The sequence below is a fragment of the Mastigoproctus giganteus genome, chromosome 10, assembly GCF_048544385.1.
Source record: "Mastigoproctus giganteus isolate SK-2022 chromosome 10, ASM4854438v1, whole genome shotgun sequence".
NCBI classification, from domain to species: Eukaryota; Metazoa; Arthropoda; class Arachnida; order Uropygi; family Thelyphonidae; genus Mastigoproctus; species Mastigoproctus giganteus.
In genome coordinates this window covers 22329841-22355590 of record NC_143584.1, presented here as the reverse complement: position 1 = coordinate 22355590, position 25750 = coordinate 22329841, and the positions used below count along the sequence as shown (strand labels likewise).

The window sequence follows — 25750 nt, the reverse complement described above, 5'->3', positions numbered from 1 at the left end:
TGGTTCATTTATCTGCAGATTCTTAATGCATGAAGAATCACTACTGATAATCAAATCAAGAGTATTACTCCCTCTAGTTGCCTCCCGAACATGCTGATGTAGAAAACAATCATCCAATAAATCCACAAAAGCCTTGCTACTGTGTGAGTGACCAGCCCCCAAATTCCAGTCAATATCTGGGAAATTAAAATCCCCCATTATAAGACTCTCTGATTTACTGGCCCACTCTATTTCTCCGAACAGTTTCTTATTATACTCATCAGAGTCATTAGGCCTATAGCACACTCCTACTCTCAATTTTGATCTCCCAATGCTTATGTCACACCAAACTGACTCGACACTGCACTGTCCAGCGATGTCGACTGGCTTCACTTCCTTGGATTTTATGTGTTTTTTAACTAATAGCATAACCCCTCCTCCCTTCCTATCCTGTCTATCCTTTCTGTAGACATTGTACTCCCCAAATTCCAGTTCTGCATTTCTTATATCTGTGTGACACCACGTCTCTGAAATCCCCACAATATCTGCCTTTGATGTTTTGAGCAATACCTCAAATTCATCAAATTTATTTACTAAACTCCTAGCATTGGTGTACACACAAGTATACATGCACCTGTTCTTTTTCTTAGCTACCCTAACACAACCCATGTGTTTACTTGTACCCCAATGATTCCCAGCAGTCTCTGAAATATCCTGCATCTTATTTTCCAGGCTGCGGCTCATTCCAATAGAAGCAGTGCAAGAATCACTTTCACCTCTGCCAGTGGCTACTGTTAATCTATTAGTCCTTGTATCCCCCCAATCTAGCAGTTTTCCGACCCACCTAACATTGCCTCGATAGCATCAGCAAACATTCTTGCACCCTTTCTATTTAAGTGTATGAATGTTGGCTGGTGACAGCACGTGTTCGACTGTTTTGAAAAAGAGAGCAAGAATTATAGAAGACAATTCAGAAGAACACTGCCCATGGAAGTATCTGTAGAAGAGGCATGCAGCAGAAATAGTACGTCTATGAGAGAGTGAGTGGAGAGACTCTGTTAGAGATGAATCATTAATTAACCTAACTGCCCTCTTCTGAATGGAATCAAGAAGCCTGAGAGAGGTTTTGGGGGCACCACCCCAGTTGAGGGAACAATATTCCATGGCAGGGTGGATTTGCAATTTATACAGAGTGAGCAGCTGTTTGGAAGAAATGTAACGCCGAGAGCGAAAGAGAAAACCAAGTTTTTTAGATGCAGAGGAAGCAATATTTGTAATGTGCTTGTGCCAAGAGAGATTAGAAGTCAGGGTAATCCCCAAAAGAGATATATCATTTTGCCTAGAAATCTGAGTGTCACTAAAGATAAGCATAGGAGCAGAAGAATCCTTTTTGCGAGGTACAATACAAGACTGAGTTTTAGAAGGGTTGAAATCAACTAAGTTGTCTATGCCCCACTGGAGAATTACCTGAAGATCGGAATTTAAGGAATTGGTAGCAGATTTTCAAGAAATTGATACTGATTGAGCAGGACAAGGTTTCTCAAAATGGAAAGTGGAATGCAATGTGCTATCATCAGCAAAACTATGGATAGCATTTCCAGTCAATGGAAGAAGGTCATTAATATACAAGAGGAAAAGAGTGGGGGAAAGAACTGAACCTTGGGGAACACCGGCGTTAGTGGAGAAGTTAGAAGACAGAGAGCCATCTACCATCACCCTCAATGAGCGATCAGAGAGAAAACTGGATAACCAATTACTAAAAACAGTTGGCAAACCATAAGATGGAAGCTTGTTTAGAAGACCTTTATGCCAAACATGATCAAAAGCCTTTGAGATGTCAAGAGCAACTACTTGTGTTTCCCCGAACCTTTCCATTGAATTAGTCCATAAATGGGTGACGTAAGCCAGAATATCACCAGTGGATCGACACTGACGATCATTGATCAGACGGAAGATTTCTAGGTAGTTTAAGAGTTGGCGGTTAATTGATTTCTCCATTACTTTAGAAAGAGTAGAAGTAATTGCAATGGGACAATAATTGGATGGGAGGGATTTGTCACCCTTTTTAGGAACTGGCTGGATATGAGCATATTTTCAAGCAGAAAGAAAAACACCTTTGGAATAAGAAAGTGAAAAAAGGCAGCAAAGACTAGGAGTAAGTTCAGGAGCACAAGTTTTGAGAACAAGTGGAGAAATACCATCGGGACCTGGAGCTTTCTTAGCATCAAGATTCTTCAAAATCCTTTTGACGGAAGACCACAGGAGGCATTGAATGGAGCATGTTGGGAATAGTGGGAGGTGTTTTACCAAGATCATTAATACATGAGTTGGAAGAAAAATGGGATGCTAGCAGGTCAGCTTTATCCTTGGCTGAAGTGACAACAGAACCATCTGGTTTGGACAGAGGTGGGAGCAGAGATGGGCAAAGTTGGGGCCAATAGCTTTGGCAAGAGACCAGAATGCTCGGCTACCATTAGGGCAAGAAGCAAGTTTTCTACTCTTAGCCTGTTCAAACTCTAGTTTGGACTGGTTAATAACTGCTTTACAATTGTTGCGAGCTTTGGTGTAGGCAGAAAATGAAACTGGAGAATTAGAAACAAGCCAATTATGATATGCAACATTCATCTCTTGAACAGCCTTAGCACATTTATTGGAAAACCAAGGTTTAGATAAAGGACGAGATTTTAAAGTGGAGTGTGGGATAAAGGATTCCATTCCTGCAAGAATAATTTCACTGACACGATCTGAGCAAATGTTGACATCAGAAGTTTTGAAACAGTAATCCGACCAAGGAAAAGAAGAAAAGAAGTCTCGCAGGTCATCCCATTTTGCATTCTTGTAATGCCAAACAACACGAGGTTGGGAATACCCATGAGATAAAGGTTCCATTGGAGAAGAGACAATCACCAGGTTGTGATCTGAAGTGCCTAAAGGACCTCTCACTTCAACCGTGTACTTAGAAGGGTTGTTTGTGAGAAAAAGATCAAGCGTATTGGCTGTATGATTAGGATTGTCCAGTATTCTTGTAGGTAAATGAACAATCTGTGCAAGGTCATTAGTAATTGCAAAAGCCTCAGCATCTCGACCAGCTGGGTCGGTGTGCCTAGAAAACGGAAGACAGCTGGAGTTGTGAACATTAAAATCACCAAGGAAAATTACCTCACTGTTAGGAAAGTTGGACTGGAGAAAGTCACTGGAGAAAGTGTTTGTATCACCCTCCTATTGCACTAATAGTTTTATGAATGGGAAAAAAATATAAAAAGACAGTATAAAGAAAAAAAATGTAGAAAAAGTCATTAAAAATACTAAACTTACTAGGTGTATAAGGCCCAACCTTACAGAAAAGGGTTCTGGTATAAGCAAGCGTTATTAAAAATGGGTGTTAATACCATAGGCTTGTAGAGAAGAAGGAAAAATCGAAATCAAAACTAAAAGTTACCTGGAGTCATTAAGTAGAGCAGAGGAGCGACGTACACAGCCAAGATGCGAAAGGGAGAAACAATGACGAGTCACCGAGTTTTTATAGATTTGGAGAAACAGATAGGGATGACCTCTATTGTTGAAAAAAATTTGGGAAAGATGGCCTAAAAACATGAAATGTCAGACAGAAGGCCGCGGACATACCAAAATGTGAAGGAACAAGTGAAACAGAAAATAGAACAAGAATAATTCAGAACTACATGAAATAAAAATCCGGTAAAATTTAGATGATCAGATAACATGGTTTATAGATTACGGCTCCAAATTTCAAGATGACAAATCGTAGTAGAAAGAGAAAAGCACAGTTAGGAACATTTATTATTATTATTATTAGCTATATGGTGCAAGGAAGCCTGAATCTTATGCAGCACCAGCCAAAAAAAAAAAATTACCGAATCACCCCAAAAGAGAGAGAGAGAGAGAGAGAGAGAGAGAGAGAGAGAGAGAGAGAGAGAGAGAGTCAAAAGGGAATTACCAAGAAAAAGAAGAATGATGATATCCAGCTCAGGACCCTGGGTGTGCCAAGCCCATACTCACCAGATGTGAGCCCCCGGGGTTAATTGCGGTTGATTGGAGGTTTAGTGAATCTATTGAAGAGTGTGACAAAAAAAAAAAAAAAACAGCAGGCGAAAAACTTTTGATGGAAACAGAATTAAAAACCTTCAAGAAGAAGAATTTTCGTATCCAATGATAAAATATAATTTATGCACCAAATAAAAGGCCTGGTCTGGTTAAATGATGCAGGATGATACATACACTAGATCGGAGACCGGTGTTAGAGAAGCAAAGTGCCAAATCTAGCGGAATAAGTCCAGGGATAAAAAGCCATATGTACAGGATTCCAAACTAAATGTGTGATGAATTCAAACTAAACATGTGAAAAAACTTAGAGTAAAGCAACAATAATCTCATTCCAAAAAGGAACCTTAAACAGAAGTCATGAACAGTGATTACTAACTAAGTAGTAGTGGAAATCCCACCAAATAATATACAACCATACAATACCTTTAACACGGACAGGTGCCAAGTAAATCGAATTCGAATTTATTTTTAATTATAGAAGAAACTATACTGAAACGATATTTGAAGAAAAAGGGAGGTATATTATTATTTAAAAGCTTGTTATAAAAAACTGTTATTGCTTTGCTGAAAAGGATATGGTTACTGCATATGTTGGCTAATCTGATGGCTTGAATACAAATGGTATTTTTGTGAATTTTTTTGGAAATATTAGATTGCCAATTTGTGAGGTAAATGACCTCAAAGTTAAAACAGTTTTTGTCATAAATGTCAATAAGATGAGGAACTGCATCATTGCAGAGTGAAATTTTCAGATCAAGGAAGCTGGCTGTGCAATTATCAACATTTTCTTTATTGAGTTTAAGTTCGGAGGGATAAATATCTGCAGCTAAGCATTCAAAGTCGGAATTTAAAACTAAGATGTGATCAACATACCAGAAGGCTAAAAATTTATGATTGGGATCGCTGGTAAAAAATAATTCCTCATAGTAGTGTAAAAACAAGTTAGAGACAAGGCTGGAAATTTGTGAACCCATGGGAACTCCAATTATTTGTTTGTATGCAAGCTTGCCATCAAAAATAAAGTTATTGTATGCAAAGATTGACGAGGTTGTCCCAAGTACACTCGTGGATATTGAGTTTCTCATGGTATTTGTTGAACAATTGTTTGAGCACAAAACACCAGTAGGTTGAGTGAGATGGAAGTGAAAAAGTTGTTGAAATCAAAAGTTTCAATACTAGTAATAGAGAGATTGGATATTATTAATAATCCAGGTAGTAGTAAGATTGCTGAAGATGGTTTTTAGCTGTCTGAAGAATTGCTTGCAGGGTAGATAGCATCCACTATTTTTGGAACTAGTTATGAATCTGAAACCTACGGATATTTGTGGAATCTGGCTATCATATAAAGGAAGGGAAGGGTACAGTTTTGTATTTTGGTGTGCAGTTTTTTTATGTAAAGCTATAAGATTTTTTTATTGTTGAAGCAGGATTGAGACTGCATGGTATACATAAAATTTTTTCTATGGATTGAGACTGCATGGTATACATAAAAACATAAAAAGATTTTTACTTTTTGATCTGTGTCCATTTATTCTGATGTTTAAGGAATTAGATGTTTGTTGGCATTGATGGCAACAGAACGGCAAAATTGAAAACAATGAAGAATCAAAAGTTTTTTGCCTGATTTTGTCACGCTCTTTAATGGATTCACTCAACCTTCAATCAACCTCAGATGTAACCAAACAGTGCATTTTTCTGTCTACAGCAGCTTGTTAATTTGGACGTTCGGAGCCGTAATCTATAGACCCTGTTCTATGATCATCTTAAATTTCACCAGAATTTCATCTCCTGTAGACTGGAATTATTCTTGTTTTACTTTCTGTTTCACATGTGCCTTCACTTATTTGTATTCCTGCGGCCTTATGTCTGGTGTTGCATGTTTTAGGCCATCTTTCCCACATTTTTTTTTTTTTTTTTTCGACAATAGAGGTGATCACTATCTGTATCTCTAAATCTATATAACTCGGTGACTTGTCATTGTTTCCCCTTTTGCATCTTGGCTGTGTACGTCTCTTCTCCGCTTGACTTAATGACTCCAGGTAACACCCATTTTTAGTTTTGGTTTCAATTTCTCTTCTTCTCTACAAGCCTATGGTATTAACACCCATTTTTACTAACGCTTGCTCATACCAGAAATCCTTTCTTTAAGGTTGGGCCTTACACACTCAGTACGTTCAGCATTTTTAATGACTTTTTCTACACTTTTTATCTTTATACTGTCTTTTTCTATTTTTTTTTCCCCATTCACAAAACTATTAGTGTAATACGAGGGTATCCTGCATCCTATCGCTATTTCACCTTCTTTTGACCATCTTTTTCTTCCCTTATTTTACCATTCACTATACCATTTGCTTGCCCACACTTTTTTAGATCAAATTTCTCTGCTGTATATTTGAATTTTATTTTACATTTTTTAACCACATTAATTTAATTACCTTTTACCCCTTCCGCATGGTACAAACATTTGTATTATATTTCACATTACACTTTTGTAAATTTGTATTAAATTTAAAATTACATCATTAACTTAATTTTTACACTGCGTAGGGACTACCTTGTCTGTTAGTATTACAATAAAGGCCACACATTTACTCCCTCTTTTTCTAATACTATAGACAAGTTCGGAAATGCAGTGCCTGATACATGGTCAGGAGTAGTCCCCTGATGAAATTCCTGGTTATGTATCATCTTTTCATTTACTATATTCAGATTTTGCATATTTGCAATCCCTTGATTCGACCTATTGCTGAAATTGCCCTCCCATATCTGAACACAGTGTTATTTATTTATTTGTTATTTATTTATTTGTTATTTATTAGTATAAAATTATTTTTGTATATTGTTTCCTTCCTCAGTCCCAGTTCATTTTTCTACAAGGTTTTTCAAATTCCTTCACTTCCAGTTTCTACTATCCCTTAAACTTCTCTTAGTTCAGGCACTTTGTATATTTTTCATTTCCATTTTCACAGACACTTTATTTATGTTACAAACCACATATTATTTATATCCTTTTGCTTCCTTTACTGCTGCGCTGCACGTCTTGGAGCATTAGACATATAATAACTTTTGTTATTTTCCTTTTTCTGCTGTTTTTGCTTCTTAACAGTTTAATATTACTACTATGTATATAAATATATATATATATATATATATATATATGCACATATACACAGTAGAACCCGGATAAGAAATTCCCACATAAGAAGTTTTTCCCCCTGTACTAGGTTTGGTTTCTTAAGTCCCAATTTTATCTTTATATGTTGTAATGTATTATTTTCCCGCGTAAGAAGTTTCCCCGATAAAAAGTTTTCCCACATAAAAAGTTCGTGATAAAGAATACACAGTATCATTATAATGACATTTTCCCACTTAATGTGTTTTAAATATAGATATTATTTATTTTTAATATTAAAAAATATTAAATATAAACATTTGGTAATTATTTGGTAAATAATTTTAGTTCGTAGTAAACCACCAGAGTAGGTAAAACGGCCTAGGACGCCTTTATGCCAAAAACTCTCAAAACAACTAACACAACACATATACAAACAACACACAGACACTCACACCCACTAATACACAAATTCAACGCAGTGACATCTGACACACACACACACACACTCACGCCCACTAACACACGTTTGACATACACACTCACAAGCCCATAACACACATTCAACATACACACGCATTCAACACACTCACCCACCAACACACTCACATTCCATACACTGACACCCAACACGCACTAATACACACACACACATTCAACACACTCACACACAGAGTGGTGACTACATAAATTGAATCAGCCTCTTAAAATCTTCAACTCATTCTTAATAATTCTTCAACTCATTCTATAGAGAAAATCAAGTAATCTATTTCATCATCCTGTAAAACTAGTGTGACATTGCATCATCATTTTGTAATATTACAGTTGTACTGCATCATCTTGTTTATAAGAGCACCTGTCTTCACTTTCAGCAGTATGGCATACCCTCAGTTAACTCCAGAGAAGAAAAGCATAACTATTGCTCTTTATAGGGAGCACTTTTCTAGCTTACATATAATTGGAAAAGTTGGCTGCAATCAATCTACTATCAAGGTTACTTGAAATGTAAGACCAGAGGAGTACTGCAGCACAGGACATAGTTTTGAAGTTTCTAAGCCTCCGTGATTGTCATGCAGGACACAGACCCGAAATCCATGAAGAACATACCAAGGAAAATGCGAATGAAAGAACTTTTCAACAAAGATGTGTGCTGGGTGTCTGCAAGCATACTGACTTCATGCAAAGCCCTTACTGACAAATTCCATAAGAATTAAATGACTACTTTGGGCTAAAGAACACGTTAATTGGACAACTGAGCATTGGGGATCTGTAATATTCTCTGATGAATCCAAATTTAACCACCACAGATCAGATGATAAGCATTATATTCAGCATAGATCTAATGAAGCTTATCACCCAGACTGTATTCAATCAACAGTACAGTTTCCACTGGGCCAGATAGTTTGGGGATGGATAATGAGCAAAGGAGTAAGCAGAATACATTTTGTAAATGATATTATTAATGTAACTAGTACACAAATATTAAAGGAAACTCCTACCTATCATCAAAGACTTCTTTCAAGGAACAGAAAACTATTTTGGAATATGACTGTGCCTTGCCATTAGGGTGACTAACTCATGATCAGCCAATTTCAGGATATCGAACTTAAAAAATCAGGACACAACCAAAAAAAATTGGGATTTTTTCATTGGTACATCAGATTACAAAATACCTTGTAATATTAACGTATGTACATGTCCCTTCTTGGTTATTATACATATATAGGTATATCTTGGCATACCTATTTTTTAAAATAGGTAGGTTGAATAAATTAGATACATATAGGTAGGTAAGTAAAATGTTTATTCATTATTAGGTCAACATCAAACAATCAACAGAACACAGCCTTCTATTATTTTTTAATATAAATATGTGATAAATCAGGACAAATGGCATCCCGCCTAGGGTTCTTTCAGGGTGCCTCTATAGAGAGCCAAAAATTGGTATGTCCCACAAAATTCAGGATGGATGGTCACCCTATTTGCCATACTGCACATAAGGTTATCACAATACAGTGGTGCCTCGCAATTCGACGTACCGCAATTCGACAGTCAGATTTCGCAGGCTGGCACAAACGCTACATGATATTGCACGATAGAATTCTTTGCTGGACTACGTAGCTGCGTTTAACGTTACTAAATAGCGCTAAATAGTGACGGTTGCTTCACACATTTTAACCAATGGTATTAAAGAGCAGGAGTAACATTTAATCAATGACAGATAAAGCAGGAATAGATCCTACAATCTCGTTAATAATCGTAGTCTGAGTTCATATTTGCTCGAGTTGTTTGTGCTAATTTATAATTCTGCATTTCTCATAAAGTAAAAAATTTTGTGCTTTGGCAGTTATTTATTTTTTGAGTGAAATTTGATAATGGATCCAAAGAGAAGTGAACAGCAGAATAATTCAGGAAAGAAACACACTTCATGAAAGAAAGAAATTATAAATAAAGTGAAGAAAGGTAGAACAATTACAGTTGTTGTTGTTGATGGGGTTTTAAGTGCAATGGCTACTTAGGCCATATTGCACTAACGATTACAGATGTAGCTCAAGAGTACGGCATCCTTAGGTCAACCATGGCAACTTTTTGGCAACAGAGACAAGATTATAGATGCTAGGGTGTTCGCTGGAGCAATGAAAATTTCTGACAGAAACAGATCTTTATTCAATGAAGAAATGGAAAAGCTACTTCTTACCTGGATTAGAGAAAGACAGATTAAAGGAGATCCAGTAACTCAGGCAATGATCTGTGAGAAGGCTAGGTTAATTTTTGAAGAATTGCAGAAGTAAATTCCAGGACGTATCTCAGATCAAACTGATGAATTCAAGGCAAGTCGTGGGTGGTTTCACAGATTCAAAGGTAGGACAGGTATCCATAGTGTTCTCGGACATGGGGAAGCAGCTAGTGCAGAAAAAAAGGCTGCAGAAGAGTTTGTGAAAAAATTTGAAGATTTAATCATGAAGGAAGGCTACCTGCTGCAGCAAATTTTTAACGGGGATGAACTGGGTTATTTTGGAAGCGCTTACCAAATCGAACATACATCACGCAAGAAGAAGTGACACTCCCAGGACATAAGCCTATGAAAGATAGGCTTACCTTGTTATTGGCAGCAAATGCAAGCAGAGACTTTAAAGTAAAGCCACTTCTTGTTTACCACTCTAAAAATCCTCATTGCTTCGGGAAGAACTGCCAGTGATGTGGAGATCCAATGCAAAAGCCTGGGTAGACCAGAAAGTCTTCAAATATTGGATTTTTGAGGAGTTTGCCCTGAGCGTAAAAAAATTCCTCGCTGACAACAATTTACCTTTGAAAGCACTGCTGATTCTTGACAATGCTAGTGCCCACCCCCAAAACTTGGCGAACATCCTTGAAATTGACTTTGATTTCATCGAAGTCCAGTTTTTGCCTCCAAACACCACATCACCGATCCAACCCATGGATCAAGAAGTAATTGCCTGTTTTAAAAAACTTTACACCAAGGTTTTGTTTTCACAGCTTTTCGACGTGACTCATTCTTCTGATAAGACACTGAAGGAGTTCTGGAAGACTGAGTTCAATATTCTTCACGCCATTTCCTTTATTAAAACTGCCTGGGAGGGAGTAACACAGAGGACCCTTTGTGCATCATGGAAGAAACTCGTTCCTTCCTTTTTTCGGGATGACAACAGCGCAGTCCAAGCTGCTGAAGAATCAGAAGCAGCTACGGCCATGCGAGAAATCATTTTGACGGCGGAGAACCTCGACATAGGAGAAGTTGATGAGGCTGATGTGGAAGAGCTTGTGGAGGATCACAATGACAAACCAATCGTGAAAGAACTCAAAACTCAGCGAACAGGAAGCAAAAGAGAGAGAAAGGGAAATTTTGCGTGAAGAAGAAGACAGGGAAAAAGGGCCGATGCCAACAGCTGCCATTAAAGAAATTTTATTCCATTGGGAGAAGGTGCAGTCTGCTTGTTTAAAATGGCACCCTAACACTGCTGTTGTAACTAGAATGACAGACTTGTTTAACAACACTACTATGCATCATTTCAAGGCTATCTTGAAAAAGAGGGAGAGACAGTCCTCTCTTGATCAATTCCTCATCCCCATTCAAGCCAAGAGGAGAAGGGGTAGAACAAGATAAATAAAACATCCTTCCAACGTCTAAGGCTCAATGAAATGTATATACTCATTATGTATTTTGTAATTTCGTTTGTTATATGGTAGAATATAGTAAAGTCAATAATATTGTGTATTTCTCTCCAACAACGAATTAATCAATTTGCCATAAACTTATATGGAAAACACTGATCTGCAATTCGACAAATTCGCAATTTGACTCTAATTCGGTGACGGATTACAGTCGAATTGCGAGGCGCCACTGTATCACATAATATAATTTATAGTGTATGCTAATTTTAACCTGTTTAATACTAGTAGTTTTTTTTTTTTTTTTATCCTTAGGTAAAGAAGTTCATGCAAGGCTAATATCTGGTTCTTATCATGGACAGGAAATAGTCCCAATCTGAATGCAAATGAAGACTGCTGGGAGAGTGCTATTGTGCAGAAAATTTCTGCTGAAAAGATATCAAGCAAGATAACATTGAAAGAAACCATTATTCATGTCTGGTACCATGAACTAAGCAGCAATTGTATTAAGAATTTGATATGCCTATCAGATATAGTCGTATGTGATATCACTCTATGCCAGACAAGTGATAGGTGGTAATTAAAGCTTGTGGTGGACCAACAAAATACTAATATCTGTTATATTTTGAAGACTAAATGCACAAGACGTAATATGTTTATGGGTTGAAATTAACTATATAATATCAGTGTAAATACACCATAGTTTACCCATAAATTTATTTAATTCGACTTAAGGAATGTAGAGAATAATCCCCCTATATCCATTAAACTTTTTAGACCCCTGAATTTAATTATAATGTCAACCGAAGAAAATAATCGGTCCATATTTATTAAGCGGTTTAGACCAAAATTTAATTTTATGTCAATCCACGTAATGTTTTCCTTACATTTTGAGTGCTCAATGTTGAGACCAAGGGGTCTGAACACTACGGTTCTGACAGTGGGGAAGATGTCCCACTTGTTTTGCAAAATTGATATCGCCTTCCCAAAGAATTATTGGCACGTTGGACTAGGAGAGTTGGTTGGAAAAGAAGCTTCCTATATCTAAAATAAAGGTAATCCCAGTTGTTTCATAATATAATAGAATATAGGAATTATCAAGCACTTAATAGCTCTCTATTATCAAATCCATAAATTTAACTACATAAGTAGCGTAATGACATTGTTTAATTATATCTCATATTGTGGCCACCTTCACAACGAGATACCAGGTATTGCACTACTTCAAATAAATAACACTTCTCTAGTAGAGGAGACTACTGTTATTTATTCTCAGTGGGCTCCACCATCCAGACGCGTTTCGGAGAATAAAATTTTGAATAATTTTTGAGAATAAATAACAGTAGCCTCCTCTACTAAAGGAGCATTATTTATTCGAAGTAGTGCAATACCTGATATCTTGTGAAGGTAGCCACAATATGAGATATAATCAGAGAATGCCGTTACACTACTTATGTAGTTAAATTTATGGGTAAACTATGGTGTATTTACACCAATATTATACAGTTAATTTCATCAACCCATAATATATTATGCCTTGTGCATTTAGTCTTCAAAATATTATCATTATCTTCACCATTTAGCATCTCTCATATTGTGGAATTAACTTCACAACCGTGATGGCATGTCTGCATTATCAGGGTACCTGCCAGCCCACCAATGAGTGAGCCAACAAACTCCAAAACGCGTCTGGGTGGTGGTGCCCACTGAGAATAAAAAGCAGTAGTCTCCTCTACTAGAGAAGCATTATTTATTTGAAGTAGTGTAATACTTGGTATCTCATCGTGAAGGTAGCCACAATATGAGACATAATCAAATGATGCTGTTACACTACTTATGTAGTTAAATTTATGGGTAACCTATGGTGTATTTACACCGATATTATATAGTTAATATCTGTTATAGATGACCTGATGGTATCACAACCATATTTTTTTCCACCTTATTACATAACATTAATTTCAAACATGGATGGGGGGAACCCCTGGGGCTGTATGACAACTAACAGTTTTGAAGAAAGTTTAATCATATCTTTCGAGATAAAAATATTGCTTAAATTGTTAATAGATGGTATAGTTTCATTGAATTCCAGGCAAGGATTAGTTTCGTTGTTGAAACGAGTGATGTATGTTCCACTCAACAGTTGAAATTAAAATACAGCAGTAAGGAGTGGGATATTTTGGAGTATATTGTAGAATTATTCTTAATTTTTGCAAACATGAACTATTGGATTTCTTTTCTTTTTAGTTTATTAAATTGATTACAATGAGATAAGAAAGTTAAAAGACCATTTTCGAGTTTGATTGTTAAGATTCCTGAAAAACTTCTGCTTTAATTTGAAAACAGTCAAGTTGTGGTGTCCACCAAACATTTCAATTAAAAGAGGGAGAAGAAATTTTTGATATTGAGGTCATCCAGGATCTGAAGATGTATGCCAAGTCTTTAGGACAATTGACAAGCTGTGCCAAAAGTACAGGCTTAGATGATCAAGACATGTCTTTATTCAAATGCTTAAGGTAAAAAGATCTCTTTATAGACAGGATTCTTATTAGATTGGAATGGTATGTTAAAGGACAGTTGTTTAGAGACTGGATCATGGTCAGTTACAAACAAAATTGAGAGTGGGAATTCAGTGGACATAGCAACATTAGAAAAGATTTGGACCAGTATCACATTTCCTCTGGTAGGCGATGAGATTAATGGCTTTAAACCTAAGATTTTAAACTGAGATATTAGAAAAGTTCGTAACACCACTAGCTGATAAAGGCAAATTAAAGTCTCCAACAATAATAATGGAGTTATTTTTGAAATTTTGGTGATAGACCAGTTTATAAATTAGGTATACATTTCCATAGAGGGCTTAGGTGGCAAATAAACGGAAATAATGTCAAGAAAATTTGTTAGTTTAGTTTGATGTGAATTGCCTCAAAATTAATTGATGGGCATTTAGATTCGGACACGATAACAAATGACTTCTTCAAGATGACAGTTCCTCCACCCCCCCCCTTTTTTTTTTTTTAAGATCCAGACCCAACTGCAGAGTTATAATTAACAATAGAGGGAATAATAAAATCTTCTTGTCCAGGTTTCGGTAAGTAAGATGAGATCATAAAAATGACAAGGTGATCATTTCAAGTGTGGTGATTTTATTACATACACATTGAGAACGAAGTATACACTACTTCTAGCAATTTTCAAGATATTAAGGCGGCTGTAGGCTCATTGATAGAAATGCGGGTAAAGGGGATGAAATTATTATTTAGACCATTTGAGTGCGGGGGCCCTGTTCAATTGAACCCGCTGAATATGCATGTGGCCAGCCCTGATTTGGATGCCTTGTAAATTTGTACAGGAATTTCGTAGCTAGCAACAGCGACTTGTGTTGTCTTCAATTCAAGTAGGGATGTCAAATAACCGGAGTTTTTTAATAACCAGTTATCCTATTGTTTTTGCACTAAATAACTGGTTAACCGACGCATTTTTTGGCTTATAGGAAGTAGCACAACAAAATGCCGTTGACAATTGCAATTTTTTTATTAATAACATGAATTACATAAACAAATTGATAATATAAAAAAGTCAAAATAATTATTACAATTAAAACAAACAATATAAAGTTCGAAAATTTATTTTTTCAAAAAGTAGTACTTTAAGTAAACGAGTGCATCTAAAAGTTCAAGATTAATTCTATTTCTAATCTTAATTTGTATAGCAGAGCACGTAGAAAAAATTCATTTTGTAGCAGTGGAAGTTGGCTTTACTGTTAATAGAGCATTATGAAGATTTTCCAAAGTTTTTGTGTGTTGTCCCGTACTTTCAAAGAATTTCATTTCTTTCTGAATGTCGTCCATTTTCAAACAATTATTGGACTTTAAACAGCTGTCAATAGTCGCTCTTAATTCATCTACAAGTGACATATTTATGTCATTGTTACTATTTGTTTCGGTACTATCCGTCGTAGTAACGTTATTTTCAAAAAGACTTGTATCTTTATTAGGAAACAGTGGCGTAATTAATGTTTTTGCAAATGGATATAAAACTGACTTTTGAACATAGCTTAGATCATCTTGATTATTTTTAGGCAGGTTTCCCGTTTGTAAAAATTTCATTAGAGATATTAATTTTTTATTCCAGCATTCGAAAACTATTTTTTAATGCATCTAACATTTTGATACTTAAATCATTATCTATTTCTTCAAGTTTTGCAAACATGAATTTTAAAATACCTTTCGCAGTCATCAATGTTGTCATTTCTTTGCTAAGTTCCACTACACCTAATTCTATCGGTTTTGCAATTTTTATTAATAATTCCATAGATTTGAAATTACTCTCATAATATACATGATTTTGTCCCATATCATGTAGAGCTTTTTTAATACAATTTTTAACAAGAACTAATCTTTCGAACATTGGAATTAATGAATTCCATCTAGTTTTCACATCTAGAAGTAACGAAAATTCCTTCCCCTTTTCTTCAACTATATATTTTTGAAGAATTGAATTTTTCACACTTGAATTTTTAAAAACTTTTATAGGTGTTTGGGAACGTGTTACAACTGTATTTAAATTTTCTGTTAACTCCAGTTCATTATTATTCTGATACGAAATATGTAAACTATTTTCTAATTGTAAGTCATCATCAGAATCGGATACATCATCAGTTTCATCTTCATTAGCCTCTTCATCAAGCGATTCCTTTTTCTTTTCATAAAAAACGTCAAGAACAGCTAAGTGAATAGCGTGACTATAACATAACTGGTTCTCAACTCCAAATCATACTTTTGCATCACCTTTGCACCATCATGTATAGATACAACAACGTCATTTTCAAATTCAATGCCGAATTCTTGTAGTTTATTCTTGACAATTTCTTTTAGTCTGACGGGCATTGCAACTACCTTTTATATAAATCAGTTCCAAATTATAATTACTTTTTTCTAGGTGTAAAGTCACATTAAGATAATGCTTCATAGTAACACTAGTCCATTCATCAACCGTTATGGAAAATCTGACATTGTTAATTAACTTTGTGAATTTATCTTTCTGTTTCAATTTTGCCTCCTTACTAAATGAAACGTTTAACTTTCTTACTGTTGCTCGACTCTGTGGCATTTTATAGCCCATTTTCATGATAAATTCATGAACAGTTCTAGAATTAGTTATTGTACTAATTGAAAAATTATCTTTTGCCGCACATTCAGATGATAGTTCGCCTAAAATTTTGCATTTTATATATGTCAATATAGAACCACTTTAAATTTTTTGTTTCTCTGCAGAGTCAGTAGCATTGTCGTCTTCAAACGTAATGTTGTGTTTGCGCAGATGATTTCGCAGTCCTGTTGTGGAACCTCCTTTCCACCGTATAGTGACAGAACATTGAAAACAGCAAGCAGAATGCTGATCGGTTTTTTAAAATAATTCCATACTTCTGATTTCTTTGAATTCATCTTGAAAAACCCCTAAAATCATTTTCAATAAAATATAAGACTCATATAAATTGAAACTCTGTTCCAAAAAAATTAAACGGAAAATAATCAAGGACTAATAAATGATCTCATTGTGATATGCAAACAAATTTACTGCAGTCAAAATATCTAATGAATTTATTACATACAGTAATACCCCGACTTACGCTACCCCGACTTACGCGAACTCGGAGTTACGCGGTTCTTGATTTTTTCGTTTGGCAACGCTGCCGCCCACTATCTTCAAGGTCGTTTTTCGTATGTTATCGATATACGGTGCGACGGCGGAGAATGAGAGCGAAAGATGAACAAAATTCAACTTTGCTGCTTTTATGTTTTTTATATCAGTGAAGGGGAAACACATTTCACCATAATAACGTAAAAACCAACACAATTCCAGCAATCGGTATAATCGCAAATGCAATTAGATCGAGTTTACTACCAGTTTATAACAGATTTCACTAGCAGAAACGCAACTGGATTTTTATTGTTTTATGGTAGTAACCCCTAGAAATGTGAGGTGTTAATAGTGTATCTCTGCCTTTATGGTGTTGTTTATTCAGTTGCTACATGCGCGCAGCTTTGTTTATGCGTATCAAGCGTGCCTCCTCGTTTTGTAATTGTGCTTTATTCCCTAAAAATGAGTAAAATACTTAATTAAAAGTGTGAAAAGGAAGCGTCCTGGTGAAGACACTGCAGATTCAGAGAGAAAAAGAAAAGCAATTATCGATAAACAGAGGCGGACTGGATCAAAAATTCTTACCCGGGAAAATTTATAGTGGCCTCATACTATGGTTTATGGCCAAAATCACACTGGCCCACCGGGGTTTCCCCGGTAAGGCTTATGGCCAGTCCGCCTCTGTCGATAGAGAAAAAATATGAAATTGTGAAACGCTTTGAGCGAAATGAAAGACCATGTGATATTGCACGTGCTACAGGCCTAAACGAAGCAACGGCGAAAAGCACATGACAATTGCAAACTTGACAGGTTGAAAATTGAAAAGGGCTCAATTGTAAAGGGCTTAAAAATTTTAGAAAACATAGACTCCAACGAAGAACGCGTTATAGCTACAAAGCAAGGAATAAAAAAATTATTAGCTTGCTACGAAGAAATTCTGCGTGAAAAAAAGAACGCGCTGTGTCGTCAGACGAATTTGTTAGATTTTATGAAGCCATCGACATCGAAATAACTTTTTAACGTAAGTCATTTGTTTTTTAATACATATTTTGTATTAATATGTATAAAGAACTGCCATTTTATTAATATTTTTCTTCTAAACTAGTGTTTTTGTTAGTCCTTGGTCCCAATTAAGCAAAATTTATATGTATTTATATGCAAAGTTTTACCCCGACTTACGCGAATTCGACTTACGCGATTTTCGTCGGACCCACCTATCGCGTAACTTCGGGGTATTACTGTACTTGATAATAAAATACCACTTTAAATGGTGTTTTATTATCAAGAAAATAAAACACCCTTTGTACAATAAAAACAAATTGTATCATATATCGTTATAAATATAAAACAAAGAAACGATTTTCGATTTATTTTTTTGAATAAATATTCGCTGTCACCATAGCCTAGTGGTCAAGCATGCGGGTGTGTAGTACACGTGCCTTGAGTGACTGGGGTTCAAGTCTGTGAATGCTGAATACAGTGCTGTTTCTTGTATTCTGTCTATCTTGTGAACTCCTCTGACCGTTTGGTCATCCCGGAATATAAACAGAAAATTTATTTATTTATACTGAAACACAACAGCGACGCTTGTAGCATTGAACGACAGTATAACATAAAATATGCGCTCTTTCAGAAAATTACATTATCAAAAACTACAATCTTGTCAATTATGCAGTAGAGTACCATTCAAATTTTATATCGCAACAAAAAAAAAAAATAAAATAACCAGTTAACTGGTTTTGGTTATAACTCCAGGGGCTCACATCTAGTGAGTATGGGCTTGGCACACGTATTGTTGTACACGTTGGCACCAATGACATTAAGAGTAGGAGATCTGCAGATTTACTTAACAAGTACAGGTCAATGTTCCAAAAAAGTCGTGAGTCAGGGTTAAATTTGAAAGTGTCTGCAATTCTTCCCAGACACAATAGGAGGGAATACATGATGAGAGCCTTGTCAATCAATTCGGCCCTGGGAAGATTGTGCAAGGATCAAGGGGTAGAATTTTTTTCAGCGTGGTCTGTGCTTGTTAACAGGAGAGACTGCATCTACAGGGATGGGATACACTTAAATAGAAAAGGTGCAAGAATATTTGCTGATGCTATCGAGACAGTGTTAGGTGGGTCGGAAAACTGCTAGCTTGGGGGATTCACAGACTAAAAGGTTAAAAGTAGCTGCAAGCAAAGGTGAAGGTGATTCTTGCATTGCACAACTTCTATTAGAATAAGTAGCGACCTGGAGCGAGGGGTGCTGGGGGTTTCAGGGACTGATGGCAGTCATCGTGAAACAGGTGGGTATATGGGATGTTTTAGGGTAAGTAAGAATAAGAATAGGTGCATGTATACTTGAATGTATACCAATGCTAGAGGTATAGTAAATAAATTTGATGAATTTGAAGTGTTGGTCAAGACATCAAAGGCGGATATTGTTGGGATAGCAGAGACGTGGTGTCACACAGATATAAGGAATGCAGAACTGGAATTTGGGGAGTACAATGTGTACAGACAGGATAGGAAGGGAGGAGGAGGTGTTATGCTGTTAATTAAGAAAAACATAAAATCAAAAGAAGTGTATCCAGTTGATATAGATGAACAGTGTACTGTTCAGTCAGTTTGCTGTGACATAAGCACTGCGAAAGCAAAAATAAGAGGAGTGTGTTATAGGCCTAATGACTCGAATGAACAATTGTACAGAGAAAGAGTGGGCTAGTAAATCAGAATGTCTTATAATGGGGAATTTTAACTTCCCAGATATTGACTGGAACTTGTGGGTTGGTCACTCACACACTTGTAAGACTTTTTTGGATTTATTGGACGATTGTTTTCTGCAGCAGCATGTTTGAGAGGCAACCAGAGAGGGTGATACTCTTGATCTGATTATCAGCAGTGATCATTCGTGTATTAAGAATTTGCAGATAAAGGAACCACTAGGTGGCAGTGATCACAGTGTACTGATGTGGGATTTACTTAAAGATATAATTACCATCAGGGGTAAAGGAAAGGGTTTTTGCTTCCATAAAGGTGAGTACAGTGGTCTCAGACAGTTTTTAAATTCTGTACAGTGGGATCAACTGATGATGTTACCAACAGTAAATTCTAAGTGGGAAGCATTCAAGGAATTAATCGTGGATGCTACTAAAAGTTTCATACATATTAAGAAATATTGTTCAAGGTTTAGGCCTAAATGGTTACCAAATAAACTAATGAGACTCGTGACAGAGAAGAAAAATGCATAGGATGCATATAAATTATCAAGCGACTCAGAAGCCTATGGCAGATATAAGCTAGTCTGTAATCAGGTCACAAAGGAGGTTAGGCAGATGAAGGCAGATTACAAGAAATCTTTGGCTAAAGATGCTAAAAAAACAGCAAGGATTTCTTTACTTATATAAACTCTAAAAGGAAGGGGATGAATCTGATTGGTTCACTTGATATCAGTGGTTCCACTGTTGACTGTTGATCATCCTGCTCAGATAGCAAACAAACTGAATGAGTATTTTGCATCTACATTCACACATGAGGAGTTATAAAGGTTTGAAAATGCCACAAGGTTATCAAATTGTAGCAGGGTGCTTAATTATTTTATAATAACTGAGAGCAAAGTGGAGGAGAAATTGTTGAAGTTAAATATAAGAAAGGCACCTGGGGTGGATGGGATCTATCCAGTTATATTAAAGGAGGCAGCAAAGCAACTAAGCAAACCTTTAGCCATAATTATGAGAACATCCTTGAACTCTGGGGAGGTCCCCACGGACTGGAGATGTGCAAATATATCCCCAATTCACAAAGGGAGATCGAAGGATGACACAAGTAATTACAGACCAGTTAGTTTAACTTCTGTTCCAGGTAAAATAATGGAGTCAAAATGGTTAAAGATGCATTGCAGGATCATCTAGACAAGACTGCAGCAATAATTCAGACACTGCATGAGTTTGTTAGGGGAAAGTCTTGTCTGACAGATTTGATAGGATATTGTGATGTGGTTACAAAGGAACTGGATGCAAAAAATAATTTTGATATCATATATTTGGATTTCAGGAAAGCTTTTGACACTGTTGCGCACGGAAGACTATTGTACAAATTTGAGCAGAATGGTATTAAGGGTAAGTTGCTACAATGGATAAAAGGATGGCTGAGTGGGAGAAGAGAGAGAGTGGTAATTAATAGGTGCTGCTCTTTGTGGACTAATGTTATTAGTGGAGTCCCACAGGGTTCGGTGTTGGGTCCTCTGTTGTTTTCTATATTTATCAATGATATTGATGAAGGTATATCAGGCTTAGTGTTGAAGTTCGCAGATGATACAAAGGTTGGCAGGGTTGTTAATGACAGTAATGGCAGTGTGCTACTGCAACATGATCTAGATAATTTGGGCAGATGGGCTAAGAAGTGGCAACTGAAGTTTAACCTTGAAAAATGCAAAGTACTGCATATGGGTAGAAGTAACCCCATAGAAATGTACCAACTGTGTGGCATTACACTTAAGGTGGTAGAAAATGAAAAAGACCTGGGAGTAATTGTGCAGTCAGATATGAAGTTTTCTGAGCAATGCAGGCAGGCTGCCAGGGCAGGTCATGGGGTTTTGTCAGTGATATATAGGAATTTTGCTAGCACGGAACAGGAGGTGATTGTCCCGCTGTATAAGGCAATGGTCAAGCCACGCCTTAAGTACTGCGTGCAAGTCTGGAGGCCTCATTTTAGGAAGGATGTAGATTTGCTTGAGCATGTACAGAGAAGGGCAACAAGACTGGTGAGGGGAATGAAGGGATCCTCTTACCAAGAGAGGCTTAAGTTCTGCAAATTGAAGTGGCTGGAGACTAGGCACCTGCGCAGTGATCTGATTGAGGTGTATAAGGCCTTGAATGGGTTGAGCACGCTGAATTCTGATGGGATTCTTCCACTTGTTCAGACTACGAACCTATGGGGACATAAATTCAAATTAAGAAAAGACAGATGTAGAATAGATGTGCAGAAATTTGCCTTTAGCCAGCGGGTGGTTAATTGCTGGAACAAACTTCCATCTGTCGTTGCGGAAGTTGATAGGTTAAATAAATTTAAGGAGGAACTGGACAAGCATTTGGAGAGAATGGTGTGATTTTTTTTTTTTTTTTTTGGCTGATGCTGCATATGCTCATACACTTGCTTTCTTGCATCACATGCCACTACTACTACTACACCCAGGGTCCTGAGCTGGATATAATCATTCTTCTTTTTCTTGATGATTCCCTTCTACTTTGACACACACACACACTCTCACTCAGGGTGACTTGGGAATTTTTTTTTTATCTGGTGCAGCATAAGACTCAGGCTTCCTTGTACCATAAAGCTAATAATAACAGGTCTGGCATTCAAGCGAAGAGATCTTTTGGTAATGACCTTGAGCTTTTTCGCATTCCCAAGAAGTTGACGATTTAATGTTGTGGAGACGATTCCTTCTTTTTCCAGATTTTTTTTACTTCTGGGACGTTTTATGATTAAGGAAATAATGAGATTATTAATTAAAGATAAAAGGCTGAAGCCCTTTTTCTGTCAACAATAAGAAAGCAGATTTCGAGCAGGAGATTTCCACTGAAAAGTTCACAGCGTTGGTTAACCACAAGCCAGCTTTCGATTCGAATGTTAATTCTAGATGGATATAGCCAAGCAAGATTTGTCAGTACAGTGTATATAAGTTAGGCTTAGATGGACGGCGTGAAATGAAGCAATTAACTTAGAGTTTAGAATATCGCATTTACATTTCTGAGCAGTACTTACGTTGCGTCCACGGCGAATTAAGGAAATATATGAACCATCTAGGCTGCAATCTTGGACTTAGAGTTTAATAGAATTCCCTGTTCACATGTAAAACTATAAAATAACTAATGCAACGAAAACAGAAATTTTAAAAAATGCAGCCATTACAAACTAGCGCCATCTAAAAGTTGTAAAGGATTGCGAAGTTACTTGAATAAATGTTAACGTTTATTCAAATACAGTACTGTACTATTAATACAACAGATCAGTGTTTCTCAAACTTTCAATAATCGCCTACCCTTTTGAAAGTTTTCTATATGTATCACAAAATCTACTAAAGCATCCTCACAGAATTTTCTCTATAAACCCGTATTGCTTAGGACAGCGTTTCCCAAAACGGGTTCCGCGAAACGGTGGTCGACCCTATACAGTATATGCATATGTTATATATAGGGGTCCGCAAACTTTTTTTGATTTTTGAAAGGATCCCCAGATTCAGCAGTTTGGGAACATTGACTTAGGAGTACCATATTCCCTTAACAACTGTGATGTTCTTAAAGTCATGGATGTCAGAGGAACTAATGAGACATATGGCAGAGAAGAAAAATGCATGGGATACATATAAATTAACGCGTGACACAGAAGCCTATGATAGATATAAGTTGATCTGTAACAAAGTTACAAAGGAGGTTAGGAAGGCGAAGGCAGATTACGAAAAATCTTTGGCAAAGGATGCAAAGAAAAACAGCAAAGAGATCTTTACTTATGTAAACTCTAGAAGGAAGGGATGAATCAGATTGGTCCACTTGATATCGATGGTTCAACTGTTGATGATCCTGCTCAGGTAGCTAACAAACGAAATGAATCACCTTTTTCCACCAGGAAAAAAGAGGGGAGCAAGTAGGGGAGGGAGGGGACGGTTTTCCGTCCCCTCCCCCTGCCCAAGAGATGGGGATTAAAAGTGAACTGGGCAAGAGCGCCCCGTTCAGGTCGCCAATGTCAACAGTCACTGTTAGGTAATGGATCCATTAACCCAGACAAGAAGTACTTTCAGAAGGCTGGCATTTGTTATTATTTTGCTTCCTCCGGGTGTTCCATGGGTCTTCCTTGCCTTATCAATGGCCATTGTCTGGAGAGGTCAGGTCCAGTTTAATTGCCTCTAATAAGACTAAGTCACAGTTCGGTGTTGATCCCTGTGTGTCTCATTGAAAGCATCATTATTTTGTCAGGTCGTCCAAATGATTTGTAAATTTTTAGTCAGTGTTCCATGGCATGCATTTAAAAGGTCCCTGTCAGTATCTGTGAGCTAACAGTTTCAAGTCCTAGGTTGCCAATTGGGTGATGTCGTTTTTTAGTTGCCTTTCATTAGAAGTATGTATTTTGTTGGTCATTTATGTCAGGTCAGTTTGTCTAGGTAGTTTGTCCTTTTCTGTTCAGTTTACTCATATAATCAATTCCATGCATAGGCATTCATCAGTAAGGTCCATGCTAGTGGTCTCTGTGGATGGCAATTAATGTATGGGAGGTCGCTTTATTGCACCGGCTCCCCACTAACAAAGATCTGGATATCATTTTTCACTCTCTTCTTGGTGGCAATTGTGGCAAGATAATTTTACAAGCTCAATATCTGCCTAGAAGCTTGTTGGTTGATTTCATGAATCTGATAATTATGATCTAAGCTCATGCAGAGCTTCAGATCGTCGGCATAAGACACAAAGTTAGGATTCTGAGCTAGGAAAGGCTCCAAAACTGCTGAAAATAGGAAAGCTGACAGCATGCTTCCTTGCGGGATGCCTCTTGAGACGTCAGTAATTACCTGGAAGTCGTTGTGGGTCACAGACAGGTATCTCGGAAGTAAAATTGACTTCAAAATTTGAAGTAAGGTATCTGCGAGGCCGAAGTAGTGTTTCAGAATGGTAAAAAGAGCTGGGAGGTGTATTTTTCATAAGCCGATATAATGTTCAGGAATATGATATCAATCTGTGATTTTCTGTTAAAGGTCCGCTGAATTCTGAAGAGAGTATCAAGAAGATTGGTAGTTGTCGATCTCCTGTGAAGAAGGGTATGCAGGTACTCGGGCCTGTGTCCAAAGCAATGCTGGGTAATGCTGGCTGAATTACTTTTTCAAAAATTGAGTAAAGAACAACTGATGAAGAGTGGTCATTACGTCACAGGTCATCAGGCCATTTGGGTTTCTTGATCATTGGAATGGGCTTAACGTGGTAAGTTCTCCAAATTGAAGGAGCTATTCCATATTGCAGGATTTGTCTGAAAAGGTGAAGAAGGTCAACTATATATGGGCTGCAAATTTTGATAATAAAGAGTGGGAACCATTCGGATCGACAGTAGCTTTGTAAAGAACTTTGTAAAGCATCAATTTATTAATGAAATCAATTAGGGTCTCTCTAGTTATTTCGACATCAGTCAAGTGTGTCCTAGGTAACCAGTCCTCCTGTGAGAGAAGGAATCAGACTCAGGAAAATCTGCCTGCAGAAAGCTGAACTGTGCCCATTCCTGGACAAGCTTTTGATCAATGGCTAGATGATGATGCGAAAAGATCTTTCTACCCCTCTTCAACCTATCCATAACAGCTTGGTTAAGGACTTGCCTTTTTTCTTTTTCAAGAAGTATGCTCTTTCTTTCTTAAAGATAGAAAGGTCTGAGGGAAGTTGGGTTTTTGTCATTTCCGGTAGGCCTTTTGCTTCCTGATGAAAACGTCTTAGTTTCCTTATTAAAACCCCGATTTGACCTGTTACCAATCCTGCTGATTCTGGCTGCGCCACATAGTGCAATTAACTTCAGTTGTTCGGACAAGAGCATAATGGCATCCTCCAATGGCTCAGAATAGAGACATCCCCGGTCAAACCCAATCAAGCATTGGAGAATAATATCTGGCTTTGGCGGAGTACTCGTCAGGGAACCCAAGGGAATTGCTCTGTAAGGACAGTTTACATGCAATTAGCGAGTGATCGGATTGGAATCGAAAATTGCTAGATAGGAGTTTGATGCCATGCAGGTTGGGGAAGATTAAATCCAGCGCTTGATTCGCTCTAGTTGGTTGCATCGCTAACTGTGTAAGATTAAAGACCCGAAG

General features: G+C 37.0%; 1 long non-coding RNA gene across 1 annotated transcript in view; it reads right to left on the bottom strand.

The window, feature by feature from the left end:
* The window catches only part of LOC150078852 (uncharacterized), a 141991-nt gene extending 119238 nt beyond the window's left edge, over positions 1-22753 (bottom strand). Inside the window, exon 1 of the long non-coding RNA XR_016547580.1 lies at positions 22678-22753. This is a non-coding gene — a long non-coding RNA (uncharacterized LOC150078852). The remainder of the gene's footprint in view (positions 1-22677) is intronic.
* Positions 22754-25750: the final 2997 nt, after the last annotated feature.